This window comes from Scyliorhinus torazame, chromosome 4 (assembly GCF_047496885.1).
Source record: "Scyliorhinus torazame isolate Kashiwa2021f chromosome 4, sScyTor2.1, whole genome shotgun sequence".
NCBI classification, from domain to species: Eukaryota; Metazoa; Chordata; class Chondrichthyes; order Carcharhiniformes; family Scyliorhinidae; genus Scyliorhinus; species Scyliorhinus torazame.
The window spans coordinates 176,552,614-176,565,957 of record NC_092710.1 but is presented as its reverse complement, the minus strand read 5'-3'; positions in this window follow the sequence as shown (position 1 = coordinate 176,565,957).

Sequence of the window (13,344 nt, the reverse complement as noted above, 5' to 3'; positions counted from 1 at the left end):
CAGAGGAGCCGGCACCTGACGTGGTGCATTGATCACAGACTTGGCATCAGGCCTGAGTAAGATCTTGTAGCAGTACGGCAGCGTACCCATTCCACTGAACACATCCGGGTATTGTGTCAGGATGTCATCAATGTCAGCCTGAAGATCTACATTGCCAGAGGACATGGTATGGACTTGTTGTACGAGGTTGAGTAGCTTGCATGCATGGGCACCAAGGAGGGACGCCTTGTCAGGCTTGACGATTTTGAATCGCAGTGTGGCATTGATGGTCTTGTTGGAGACCTGCAGATGGCACGATCCTAATGCCGTTATGGCATTGCCATTATAATCAAGAAGCTGGCAGGCTGGCGGAAGAATTATTGGTTGCCTTTTGATGCGGGTAAGATTGGCCTGAGATATGAGATTGGCTGAAGCACCAGTGTCCAGTTTGAACTGGATGCTGCGCTGGTTAACGTGTACGACAGCACGCCATTCGTCCGCAAAATCCACGTTGCGGATAGATAGGCGCCTTGCTGAATTTGAGGAGGCATGTTCACACGTAGTTATGATGCCCACACGATATGGGGATTCCAGGCAGTCGTCTTCTGGATCCGTGGTGCTACCAGGGTCAGAATCCAATTGCCCTTGCTGCACAGATCGAACGCGTTTGTTTTGGAAATAGGGTCGCTGGCTCATGACCGGGTGGTGCAGACCTGCACAAGGCTGCATAATGTCCAGGCTTCCCACAATTTAAACAGCGCCTGCCTCTTGCAGGGCATTGCTGCTTTAAATGGGCAGTGCCGCAGTTCGGGTACGTCATGACGTTGACATCGTTACGCTCCGTGCGCCGTCGCGCATACGCAGTGCGGTCAGCCGCCGTTCGCACCTGCGCAGTTTGGTCTTCGGCGGCTTTGTTCTCCCGTCCGCGGTGCGCATGCGTGGAACCCTTGGAAAAGCGCGTGAAATGGCCGCCGTCATCAATACTCAGGCGCCGCATCCGGGCGATGGCCTGCACACTCTCTTGCTCGTGGGAGGCAAGTTGGTCCTGTTCTGCTGATTTAAGACGGGAGTACCGACTTCTCGCCTGTTCAAGCACTTTACACGTCTCGATCGCGACTGGCAGGGTCATGTTTTTTATTTTAAGGAGCTGCTCCCGCAAGGCGTCGGAGTGGACCCCAAACACGATCTGATCCCTGATGATGGAATCAGTGGTGTCCCCATAGTTGCAGGACTGCACTAGTATCCGGAGATGAGTTACAAACGATTGGAAAGGTTCATCCTTACCCTGAAGGCGTTGCTGAAAGACATAGCACTCAAAGCTCTTGTTCATTTCGACCACACAGTGACTGTCGAATTTGGCTAAGACGGTCTTGAATTTGGTCTTGTCCTCGTCGTCAGCAAAAGCGAGCGAGTTGAAGATTTGGATAGCTTGGTCCCCCGCTGTCGATAGGAGCAGCTCAATTTTCTGGCATCGGACGCATCCTCGAGGCCCGAGGCCTCGATGTAGAGACTGAACCTCTGCTTGAAGACCCGCCAGTTGGGGCCGAGATTGCCGGAGATCCGTAGCTGTGGAGGAGCCTGGATCTTCTCCATGCCGCTGGAAGGCACTTGCTGATCGTTACTGAATCACGCAAGGTAAATGACTTAGATGAAGTAGACTCCTGGTACCATGTCGTGTTATTCACCCTGGGGTAACACGGACTGCAACTGGATGCAGTTGTATTGGAAAGCAGACACCAAACTTAGACGTTGGTTCAATACGATTTATTGAACTTCTGTAACGGTGCACACAGCTTGCTGTGGGTTGACACTCTACCACTCTAAGTGTACTAACTTTACCTACCTAGACCATACTAGCTCTGAGCCACGTGTAGAAGGTGCTAACTGATATATACACCCTGACTGTCACTACAATTGTCACCAGTGGAAAGAGGTTGAGTGCTGATGCCTCGTGTGTTTTATAGTGGGAAACCCCCCTCTAGTGTTATGTCTGGTGATTGGTTGTGTTCTGTCCTGTGTGTTGATTGGCTGTGCTGGATGTCTGACACTGCCTGTCTGTAACTCATTATGTGCATGAGTGCATATTACGACAGTGTCCATGTCCGTCATGGAATTTACAAATGATCTCTTTCCTGTCATGGGTGGGGACTACATAAATGCCATCTTTTAAAATAATTCCCTCATGGATCGTTCAAGAATTTTAGAACTTTTCATAGGGAGCTGGGAAGTTTCCTTTTAAAATTTCCTTCAATGTCTCGTTTTCCTTCTGTGCGTAGGCTAGGTCTTGAATGTTGGTCTGTGAGACCTGAACCGCATGTACTGGGGCACTCTCGGGGGGTTGACAAAAGTGGCCATGTCGTGAGCCTGCCTTCGCTAGGGCGTCTGCTTTCACGTTACGGGTGGGGAGGAACGGTGGTGACTTCTTACTTTCACTATGTCATATTTTCTGCCTTTCGCTGTTTGGAAGATATGCTTGAGTAATGGCGCTGAGGGTAGTGGTTTTCCATGGGTGGAAATAAATCCTCTAGATTCCCACAGGGGTAGGAATTCTGTCAGGCTGTTGCAGACGTACAAACTGTCTGAATATATGTCTGCTGAGGTCGGGAACGAATGTGCTGGACAATGTAAGCGATGGCTGCTAACTCGGCTGCCTGCGAACCTAAGTGTCCAGGCAACTTTAAAGTGATCTCTTCTAAAGCGCGTCCCTGCACGTCCTCTACATACATCCCACATCCTGTGATTCTTTTCCCATTAAAGACTGTGGAGGAGCCACCTACATAAATTCTCAAAGCTTTATCTATGGGCTGGGTCGTCTGTGATCGAATGCCTGTCTTTTTCGATACCGACTTAGGAACAAAGGGGCTTGTGCTGCGCTTGGGTTCAATGATCTCGCACTCATGTGGGATTCCTGCATAGTGTAAATTGTCGGCCAAAAACGTGTGCGTTTTTGTCCGTTTTATGGTAATGTTGCGTCCTTGTAGAAGTAGGGTCCATCGCGCTGCTCAAATTTGGCTTACTGTGCCGTCTTTTAGTCTGCCGTCCAATAAAAGCTGTGTCGGGGTGTGCTCGGTCAAAATGGTTACGGGGTTGAGTCCGGTTATGTACGAGAAGTACTGTACCGCCCAGAAAACTGCTAACAGGTGCCTTTCGCAGGCTGAAAATCTCTGCTCTACTGGATCTAAAACTCGTGAGGCATAGGCTACGGGTCCTAAACAATCGTGCCTTTCCTGCAGGAGTACAGCTGAAAGGGTTCAGTCGGTGGTCACTACCTCTATCGCGTATGGGGAGTGTGGATCTGGGGCCTGCAAAGCGGGGGCTTTGAAAAGGGCACGTTTCAACGCATCCACGGCATCCATGTGCTGTGGAAGCCATTTCCATGGGGCCTGTTTCTTAAGGAGCTCGGAAAGTGGAGCTGCTTTTGTGGCGAAACCGTTTATGTGGTTTCTACAATATCCAACCAGTCCTAAAAATAACCGGAGTGCTGTAACGTTTTGGGGCAAGGGCAATTTTACAATCTAGTCTATGTTCTATTTCACGCTTCCCATGCGTGGTGACCGTACCTAAATATGTGACTTTTGCCTGGAGGATTTGGGCTTTCTTGGGGTTAATTTTGCATCGAATTGTTGCGAGTAGTCCTAATAATTCCGAAAGAAGCAAGATGTGCTCTTCCTTGGTGTCAGTCTGTAGGAGCAAGTTGTCCACATACTGAACAAGGCATTCAGGGCGGGAAAATTTAGATAAGCCGTTCGCCAATTGTCTGTGAAAAATGGAAGGGGAGTTGTGGAAGCCTTGTGGAAGGCACGTCCACGTGTACTGCTGTCCCTGGAAAGTGAACGCAAATTTGTACTGGCATGCTCAGTCCAGTGGTATGGACCAAAAGCCATTGTTGATGTCCAATACCGTGAAACATTTCGACTGGAGTCCCTGTTTTAACATGGTCTCGGGACTCGTGGCAACGGTGGAGGCTGCTAGGGGAGTCACTTTGTTCAGTTCCCTATAATCAATGGTCAGTCGCCATGAACCATCTGGTTTTCTTACTGGCCAAATCAGGGCATTGTTTGTCGATGCTACGGGTCAAATCACTCCTTGGTTCAATAAACTTTGGATTACTTTAGCTTTCTCTCCTTCGGCTTGCTGGGGGAAGCCGTATTGTTTCTGGGGCTTAGGATCGGGACCTGTAATGTTAACCACTCCTGGGATTTTGCCGCAGTCGTGCTTGTGCTGGGCAAACTATGCTTTATGACTTCTCAAGACTTCTCTGACCGTTTGCCTGTGGTAATGGTTTGTGGATCAAACCAGTACTCCCCTACTGTGCTAATCCTGTGTGCGTAGTCTCTTACTGTGAGCGTGGCGGAGGTGCATGCTGCTCCAGCCATTTTCCATATACATCTGTTAACTGGGTCAGACAAAAGGTTGTGTGTCCTCATGAAATCTATGCCCAGGCTGCCTGGGGCAAAACTACTAAAATGACCAAGCGTTTTGTTTGAATATTGCCAATCTGTACATCCACAGGGGCTGTTTGTGTCCCTGCTGGAGGTGACCTGCAAAGCCACTAAGGGTGATGGTGTCCGTAGTGGGCCATATATCTCTCTGGTACATCGCGGAGGAGTTTAACGTGGTTCGGGACCCTCCTGTGTCCCAAAGGAACTCTACTGGGTGTCCCCGGACTGCCTGCAACTACCGGTCTTCCGGACTTATCCGAAAGGGTTTCGCAGACCCAAGTTGGGGAGCCCGAACACCGTCAATTGGTGCTGTTTAAGGCCAAATTATCTGCTCGAGCGCTAACACTGTGGATGGGTCTGGCGTTGTGTCTAGGAGGGGCATTTGTGTGCTGATTCCGTTGCTGTTTCGGGGGGATAATGTCCCTCGTGTCCGCAATTATAACATTCCTCTGTTTTGGGGTGCTGCGAGTTACTTCTGCCTTCATTTACCCATGCGGGGTCTTGGTGTGCCCTTAGAAAATTCATTGTGGCGTCTACTCTCTCCTGCTCTGTCTTTCTGTGTAGGGACTGTTCCCAAGCTCTCGATAAGCGCTTCAGAACCCACACTTCATTGTGTGCCGGGTCTGAGGGGTCGTAACTGGCACATGCCTTCAGTCCTGCCTCTGTGGCATGGGATACGAGGGTACGGGTCCATTTGGCCGCACCGTCTGCTGATAAACGGGCGAGGGCTAACTCACCGAATACAGCGGTAACGTGGATCTAGAGGTGTCCAGCAAGTTGGATGCTCTCCCTTTTTCTGTCTACACCGGTTGAGTCCTTCTACCGGATCTCCTCTATTGTAACCAATGGCGTCTAAAATGGCTGTTTTCGTCTCTTGGAGGCTACCTCCTACTACATTTTGTGGGTTGGGAAGGGCTGAACTAGCTGACGGGTCAAGGCACATAACTATGAGCTTCACCTCTTCCTTCTCGTCTAAACCGTACATGAGGGTCTGTTGCTTCATTAGTTCGAAAAAGTGGTGTAGGTCTGATATGGGGTGGAAAGTCTCAATCTTATCGCGGGCATCTCTTAACTGGGTGATGGTTAGTGGGGTGGTGTACACAAAATCGGGTTGGTCTTCCGTGGTGACCCTGCGCTGCGTGGTGATGGGGTTCATTGGGTTGGGTGCTGCGTGTGCAGTCGGTGGTGCGGGTGCTTTTCTTTTCGGGGTCTAGGGGGCTCTATTCTGATTCTCTGTTTCACTCACGTACCGTTGGGCCGTTTCACTGAATTCCTGCCAATCGGTGCTATCCTCCTGATCTAACTGTGGGCCAAAGATATCTCTGAACCCATTCTGGACAGATAGCAGTGACTACAATCTTGCAATTTGCTGCCTGCACTTGGCAGGATCCACCAAACTCTGCCTCTGTTCCGTGGTGGAACTGTGGCGTGCTCGGAGGGCTGCCTTCAAATCATCGCATTGTTTCCTCAATTGTTCTACCTGGTTCTCTGTTTCTTCTCTTACGTACCGCATGTTGCGTGTCCTGGTAGGCCTTGTCATACTGAATCTGGAAGCTACTGAGGTGGGCAAGACAAGATTGATGTGCCCTCTTGACATCATCCGTCTCCTTGTCCTTCGCCGCTAACTGCTCCCGGAGCTGCACATTTAATCTATCGCTTTCACTAATGTTTCCCTCTCTGCTTCTCTCCTTCTCCTCAAGCTGCCGACGGAGCGTCCTCACGACCTCCTCTGTGCCTCGCAATTGTGCCAAGCAGGACACGATTGCCATCGGCTTATGAACCTTACTTAAACTTTTCTTGTGGATCTCGGTCAGGCTGTCCCACCAAGTCTGTCCTGTGCTGCCAGGACCTGTTTCCTCATTTGCGCAAAATTCCGACCATAGGGGCCATCCTTGCCCCTTTAGGCATCGCCTAATCTCTTCTTCCCATACGGGACACTGTTCTGATCTGTTGGACGCTGCGACCTCAGGCTCTTGTGGATGCATAAGGCTTTCCATTGCCTTCATGGCCATCCCTACAATTACTTCTGTCTCTACCGCAAATTTGGAACAAGGGGGAATAAAGCGGTGGTGCAAACACAGGTACGGCTCAAGCTATTTTCCGGATTCCACAACTCCCGAAAGTTTCACACAACAAAATCTATCGAGTTTACCTTATATCCCTTTGTTAGTCCGCATGCAAATTACACACTTCCGAATTCTGGAGGTTTGATTGATACTGGTTTCGCTTGTGGTTTCCTTTACTTTGCCAATTTGGATTCTAATTCAAACGCTTTTGTGGGTTCTCTCAGTGTGACACGGTGACTTCTGGGTCGAGTCCCACCAGAGTCTCCAAAAACTGTTGCCTTTTCTGTGGCTCTGCTGTAACTACGGCAATCAGTGAGTTTGCCCTCCTTTCTTTTGATATCTATATTCTAATGCTCAGAGTCGCCAGGTATCAAATGATACCACCACAAGGTTGAACCGGCTATCGATCAAAGAGCCAAACACCAGTTAGTTAGTTCAAGGTCAAGGGTACTTTATTTACACACAATTAGTCATGCAACATAAACACTACCAGTTAACTACACCTATCGACTAAGACAACCTGAACTTAACTTCGGGCACCCAGCTTAGGTCAGAGGAACAGTGGCCGCTGTTTGATTCTGGATCTATCGAGCCTGGAGAAGTAACTGCTGCTCAGCTGGGCTCATCCGTCTGGTAGCAGGCGTTGAACTTGGACTTGCTTCTGGTGGTGCTGCGATTGGAGATGGACGGTGCCGGGGCGCCAGGTCCAAAAGAGGACGAACATATGGCGGACTCTCTTATACGTGGGAGTTTTTGCGCTCTTTCGGGTGGTCCTTCAGTTTGGACGCCACTAATTGGGTGATGCCTGATCACTATGTTCGATTTCTAACCAATAAATGGGCGGGGATCTGGATGGCTGGGCATGTCCCAAGCGGTCACTGACCCCGTTGTTTACGCTTCCCTTGAACAGGGAGTGGCGCCGAAATGTCTGGGACTGTACCGATCGCTCGAGTACCAGTCCTTTGCCTTGGTGGAGATGGGCCATCAAATGCTAATCGTCCCCATTAAAATGCTAATTGGTCGGAGTTTCGATACCATCTGGACTTCTTGCTTACGAATATGCATTTCAGGCTCTGAGCCTGCCTGAGTCTTGGCTTGTCCATTTTACCCGCCAGGCTTTGCGAGTTTCTCTGTTCCTGGTTTTAAGTGGCCATCACAGATGGCTACAAAGAGACCTCCTGGCCACACCCCACCAGTCCCCCCAGCCCTCGTGGAAGATCCCCGGCCAGCAGCATGGATCCCGACTGGGTGTGGCGGTGCTGGACCGGGTCCACAGCCGCCACGCTGGGTTCCCAGGTGGCAATGCCGTTTCAACGGCATGCAGTGTGCAACGTGATATGCCATTTTGGAGGGGGCGGAGTATTGAAAACAGGCGTCAAACCGGCGCCGCCCCCGATTTGGGCGTTGGAAGGGATTCTCGGCCTGATCGCCGATTACGATATCGGCGTCAGGCAACGGAGAATCCCGTCCAATGTCAATGAAAATGTACATTCTTCAAAACCAACACAACCAGAGGAAGAATCAAATATCATTGTACAATCTGAAGTTCCAAACAGTGATGTGGTTATACCAGTTGCACCTACAGAAATGCAAGAGCCTGTCAATCAGATTCATCAGATCTATCTACATTAAGAAGATCATTAAGACACTGTAACCTAGGGGGATTCTGCAGGAAAATTTGTTGTGGTTAATTGTGTTTGTAATTGTTCCAGTTGGTTACTATTAGTTGCCAACCCACAGTTTGTTATACAATAATAAATTTGACTAGTCTAGAAGTAGATGTTCTTTGATACGCCGACTCAATCATTGTCTCTGTACTAGAACATAATAGGGGCCACGGTGGGTGGTCAATATGGTGCACAGCAAGATGGCTGCTTTGCAGGCCGCGGCAATGGTGGTCCTTGTGTGGACAGCAATCCAATCCCGTGGGGGATCACCCCGGCCCCACAGCCTGTCTCCCCGTCACCCCCATCACCTCCCTTCCCCGGCCCCTAGCTGGGCTCTCCAGCCGGCCAGGTCAGTGTCAGGACCGGCAGCCCACGGTCGCACCACCCCGTGTTCTATCTCCTCTCACTTCCTCATCAGCCACAGTGCCTGTTTTCAGATTTCCAACAGCACAAGTGAACCTCACCATCAGCAATTCCCCCAGTGGGGGCGGAGCATCATCGAGGCCCCAGAGAATACCGGGTTGGGACCGCTAATGATATGCCAACGGCATTTACTGTACATGCAGAGTGGAACGCTGTCGAGGCAACGGAGAATTGGGTTTGGCATGAACTCGGCGCCGGCCATGGTTTCAGAGTTGTGGTAATACCAGGTATTGCAGTACCTGAGAGAGGAATGACCATTGGCTAGACCGCGGGGTCTACCATTGGGCAATGTACATAGCCCCGCCCTGAGAGGCGGGGTATAAGAACCAATGCCTTCCCAGCAGCCTCCACTTCTGTAACATCGCTGCTGGGTACAGTTCTATCTGATTAAAGCTGAATCGATATGACTCCTCGTGATCTCAAGAGTATTGATTGTGCATCAGGAGTCAAAGCCGATTCTCCGCCCAATTGCCTTTCCCGATTTTGACGTCGGTCGATGGAGAATTCCGCCCAGGGAGTCAGTTGAACCCTCCTCGCCCTGGAACACAAATTTGGGCCACCTCTCCTTGGGATCGGTCATAACATTTTCTTTTGTAACCTCCAGGATGAGGGTGTGAAAAAAAAAACTTTTTTTTTCTCTCCTCTTTAATTACAAAAGGCTTCTGCTGGGTTATTTAAAACTGACTCACTCACTCCAAGGGTAAAAAATTGCACATTCACATATTTTTCATCACGGGCAACAAAAGGATTGTCTGTGAAACGGTCATGAATCAGTAAGAAACGCAGTCCCATGAATGATAATACAATAAACTTGTTTACTGGAACTAACTTATTTCACAGAGAGGTTATTAAAGTAATCAGCAGTCTCCAGGGGACGCTTGTTCCTGTTAAGATTTTACTCCTGGAACTGACTTGATATTCACTCACTTTATCAGCTCAACGATCCAAACAGGGAGGGTAATGCAGCATAAAGGTTTAGTGATGAGATCATCAAAATTCAGTTCTCAAATGGCCAATAAGTAGGGAAGAACATTCTTCTTGTATCTCTGGAGAGAAACATATCACTGGATACTAGTTTTTTTCTTCGAAGTTATTTTTAACAATTATAATATAGCTAAGTCCAGCACTGTCAATGCATCAAGTAACATATAAACTGGCTGAATTTGATTTGTATTTGGGTGTTAAGTTTTTTGTAACTGCTGATTTTCTTCCTCCTGCTTAAAAGTATAGATTATAAAATATGGCCAAGCAAAATTCTGAGATCTATAATAATTGTACCTGAAAACTGAAATCTTACCCGTGGAAATGAATACAGTTTATCTCACAGATCAGACAGTGCAAGTGAAGGAGAATTACATAATTCTTATTAAAAAATTGTATTTGTCTGTAAAAATAAATAACCATCTTATTATTTTTCCCCTTATCACCTCTTCTCCCGAGGCAGAGGAACCAAAAATCCTTGGCTCTTTCAGCTTTTTCCCAGTGTAACACCAGCAGAGGGCACCAAATGGGCCATAAATTAGGCAAAGACCCAGTTCGACTAATACTGGCCTTGCTTAGAGTTTCCTGCAGGGTTCAAACTACACAAATATTATAGGGTGATTGGCAAATTTACCTTCAAAATCGGCAAAAGAGCCCACAAAAGATTACGACAGGCACAAAAATGAGACTAAGTGATGCAGGTGCAGAAATACAGATTTTCCATGGGCTCTGGCGCCACTCACTTTATAATCATTTATCCTGATTGTCCGGCACAGGTTTGCCTAATGTGTTAACAAACATTTAATGTTATGCCCCTGGAAGATTTCTGGATTAGCTTGGTGAGAATGTGCTCGTAAACGTGAAGAAACATGGCGATAAATGGACGGTCGGATTTAACGGGGGTGGGGCTGCCTTTACGGTATGGCGACTTGATCCCCGAGCGGTCTCTTGACCCTGCGCTCTCTGAGATTACCTCAGAGGCTCTGAAAATGAAGCCTTGCTGACACCAAACCTCAGTGCTCATCGGACCGAGTTGCAGAATACCAATAAAAGGCTTGATGAAACGGAGGAAAAAATCCTGAATGACATAAATGTTGCACCTTCAGCTGAAGCTTGTATTCAATCCTTGGAAAACCAATCATGTGGCATGTCAGGAATCCTGGAAGATTTGGAGAACCAAGGTTGGTGAAAGAATATCTGATTCATTGGTCTGCCTGAGGGACTGGAGGGTGAGGCTTCTATTCAGTTCTTTGAGAGTTAGTTGTCCCCTTTTTTTGGACTGGATGTGAAGGCTGGACCTTCAAATTGGGAAGGACACATCGTATCTTGCATTTGAGGTTCAGGGGCAATCAACATCCCAGGCCTATAATCATTCGCTTCCAGAATTTACAAGATTTCCAGAGAGTCCTGGAGAATGTGAGGCACAGTGTGGGACCTGGTCCATGAAGGGACGAGTGTTTCCATTTTTTCCAGGATGTTTTGGTGGTGACACAGCTGAAGCATTGAGGCTTTGATGAAGTTCAAAGGCAGCTGGAGTGAATTTATGTTCTGCATTATCCTGCGACCCTGAATGTGACAACCGATGACTCCTTTAAGTCTTTCAAAAATCCTACCATTGCCTTGGCGCTCTTTAAGTCCATGAAGGGCAAGGAATTGGACTAATAGTCTTCAACTCAGAAAACTCAAAATTCCAAATCTAGAGGCTCGCCCTATCATGGTCTTGTTCATCTGATTTTGTCATATACCTTGTTTAAAGGGTGATGTTAATATTTAATCCTTGAGTGTTTTGGGGACTCGTATTCTCATTATTCATGGTAGCTGTGCCACATGTCCATTATCCATAATCTTTTCCCACTATTCATGGCTTAATTATGGTAGAAAAGAGTGGCGCCATTGCCGAAGGGTGGCTGGTGGATATATGTCTTTATGGGTGGACTCTCCGCAGTTTATCACTACGGCTTTTCTGGACTTTGCAGAATTGGCCTTGGCTAATTTGTTTCTCGAGGGGGGGGGGGGCGGCATCTGAACTCCTTGATGGACAAGCTTCCAGTCACTAGAAACCCCACTGCCCCCCCCCCCCAAAAAAAAAGGTTAAACAGAGCACTGGCCTCGGTGTGTGAGGAAGTGGGAGATTTGGACGTGAGGAGGACTTTGCATCCTAGGGATAGAGATTTTACTTTATTCTCAGCCCCCATCGGTGTCACACTAGAATTGACAATTGTTTTGTGCCGAGGACGATCCTACATTTGGTCTCCTCTTGTTCTATAGGCAGTATTGTCATTTCTGCTTGAGGGCTCATCCCCTGGTCTAGGTCATGGCTGTTTGACGCCTTCCTCCAAAGGGATATACCTTTTCACACATATTTTCAGAAAGAGTTTGTGTTTTTCTACTAAATTAATTGATTTTAATGTCACTCCTTCCACTTTGTAGCAGATTTGTAAGGCCTAAACCAGGGGGCCGGATATTCCTTACACGGCCAACAAATGGCCAAGAGCTAGAGAGCCGCGTCGCTTGGTGGTCTGTTTGGCTGATACTAAGTAGAGGTATCGGAAGGCACCTAACATGCAATTGTTGAAGGAGGTTAACACAGCACCAGTGACTCTTATTGTCACAGCAGGCTGAGAGGTACCTCTACTTTGCAAGGCAAAAAATGTATGAATTTGCAAATAAGCCAAGTAAGTACTTGGTCTGCATGACAGAAGAAGGCAGGCTCTAGGACTATCCCCTCTGTGCGTCATTTGGGGGGTGGGGTGCTAATGAAGACATAGGAGACTAATGAGGCTTTTGGGGATTTCTATGTAGGGTTATACGGGTGAGATCAGTCTGGTAATGTGATGGCACGTATGGAACATTTTTTCTCTTCCCTTGCATTCCCTGCGGCGTCGGAGGATCAGCACTTGGCCCTTAAAGCTCCTATCTCTAAAGATGAGCTGGCTACAGCTATTAAACTGGGAAAGGCCCTGGGGCCAGATGGTTTTGGGTGTGAGTTTTACAGGTTATTTAAGGATCTGTTGATGGAACTGTTGGTGGGTATACACTGCAACTCTTTTGAGGCAGGGTTGTTTGGGAGGTGAACATCTTCCTGATTTTGAAGACAGGTAAAGGTCGGGAAGAATGTGCCTCTTACAGGCCAATCTCTCTTTTGAATATCGATTTGAAATTGCTGTCTAAGGTACTGGTGAAATGGTTGGATGACATCTTTCTCACAGTGTAGAGATTGGTCTGCCAATTAGAAAGGAGGTCTAAACTTACTTCCACTCTGTCGCCCATCCAGGACCACCCAGACTTCCCACTGGGTCTTATGGACCATGGAGTCAATACTTAGAGGGGTGGAAACATTCGTAAGCTGGAGACATATTCAGAAATGTTTCTTGTCATCTTTTGCGCAGCTATGCCAACAATTTGACATCCCCAGACACTATTTGAAGTACTTACAGCTTAAATATTTTATCCTTAATAAGACAACCTTAGCTCTTGACTTTTTTATTTCCCCGGTGGGAAAAATCCTGAACTCTGTGTAGTCTAAACAGTTCATCAACAAGTTCTTATGTTACCTTGTGTTCTAGATCCTGCATTAGTACATTGGGTACCTTGCAGTCTTGGGAAAAAGACTTAGCAACAAATGTTGATAAGGAGACGTGGGGTAGTATTTGGGATTATCCCATTAGAATTTTGGTTTGCAATAAAATGAATGAGACCCAATTTAAGTCTGCTTGCATATCACACCTCGTTTTAGACACAGATTTGATCCTGTTATATCCCTGGTGTGCCTAAAGTGCCTGGTAG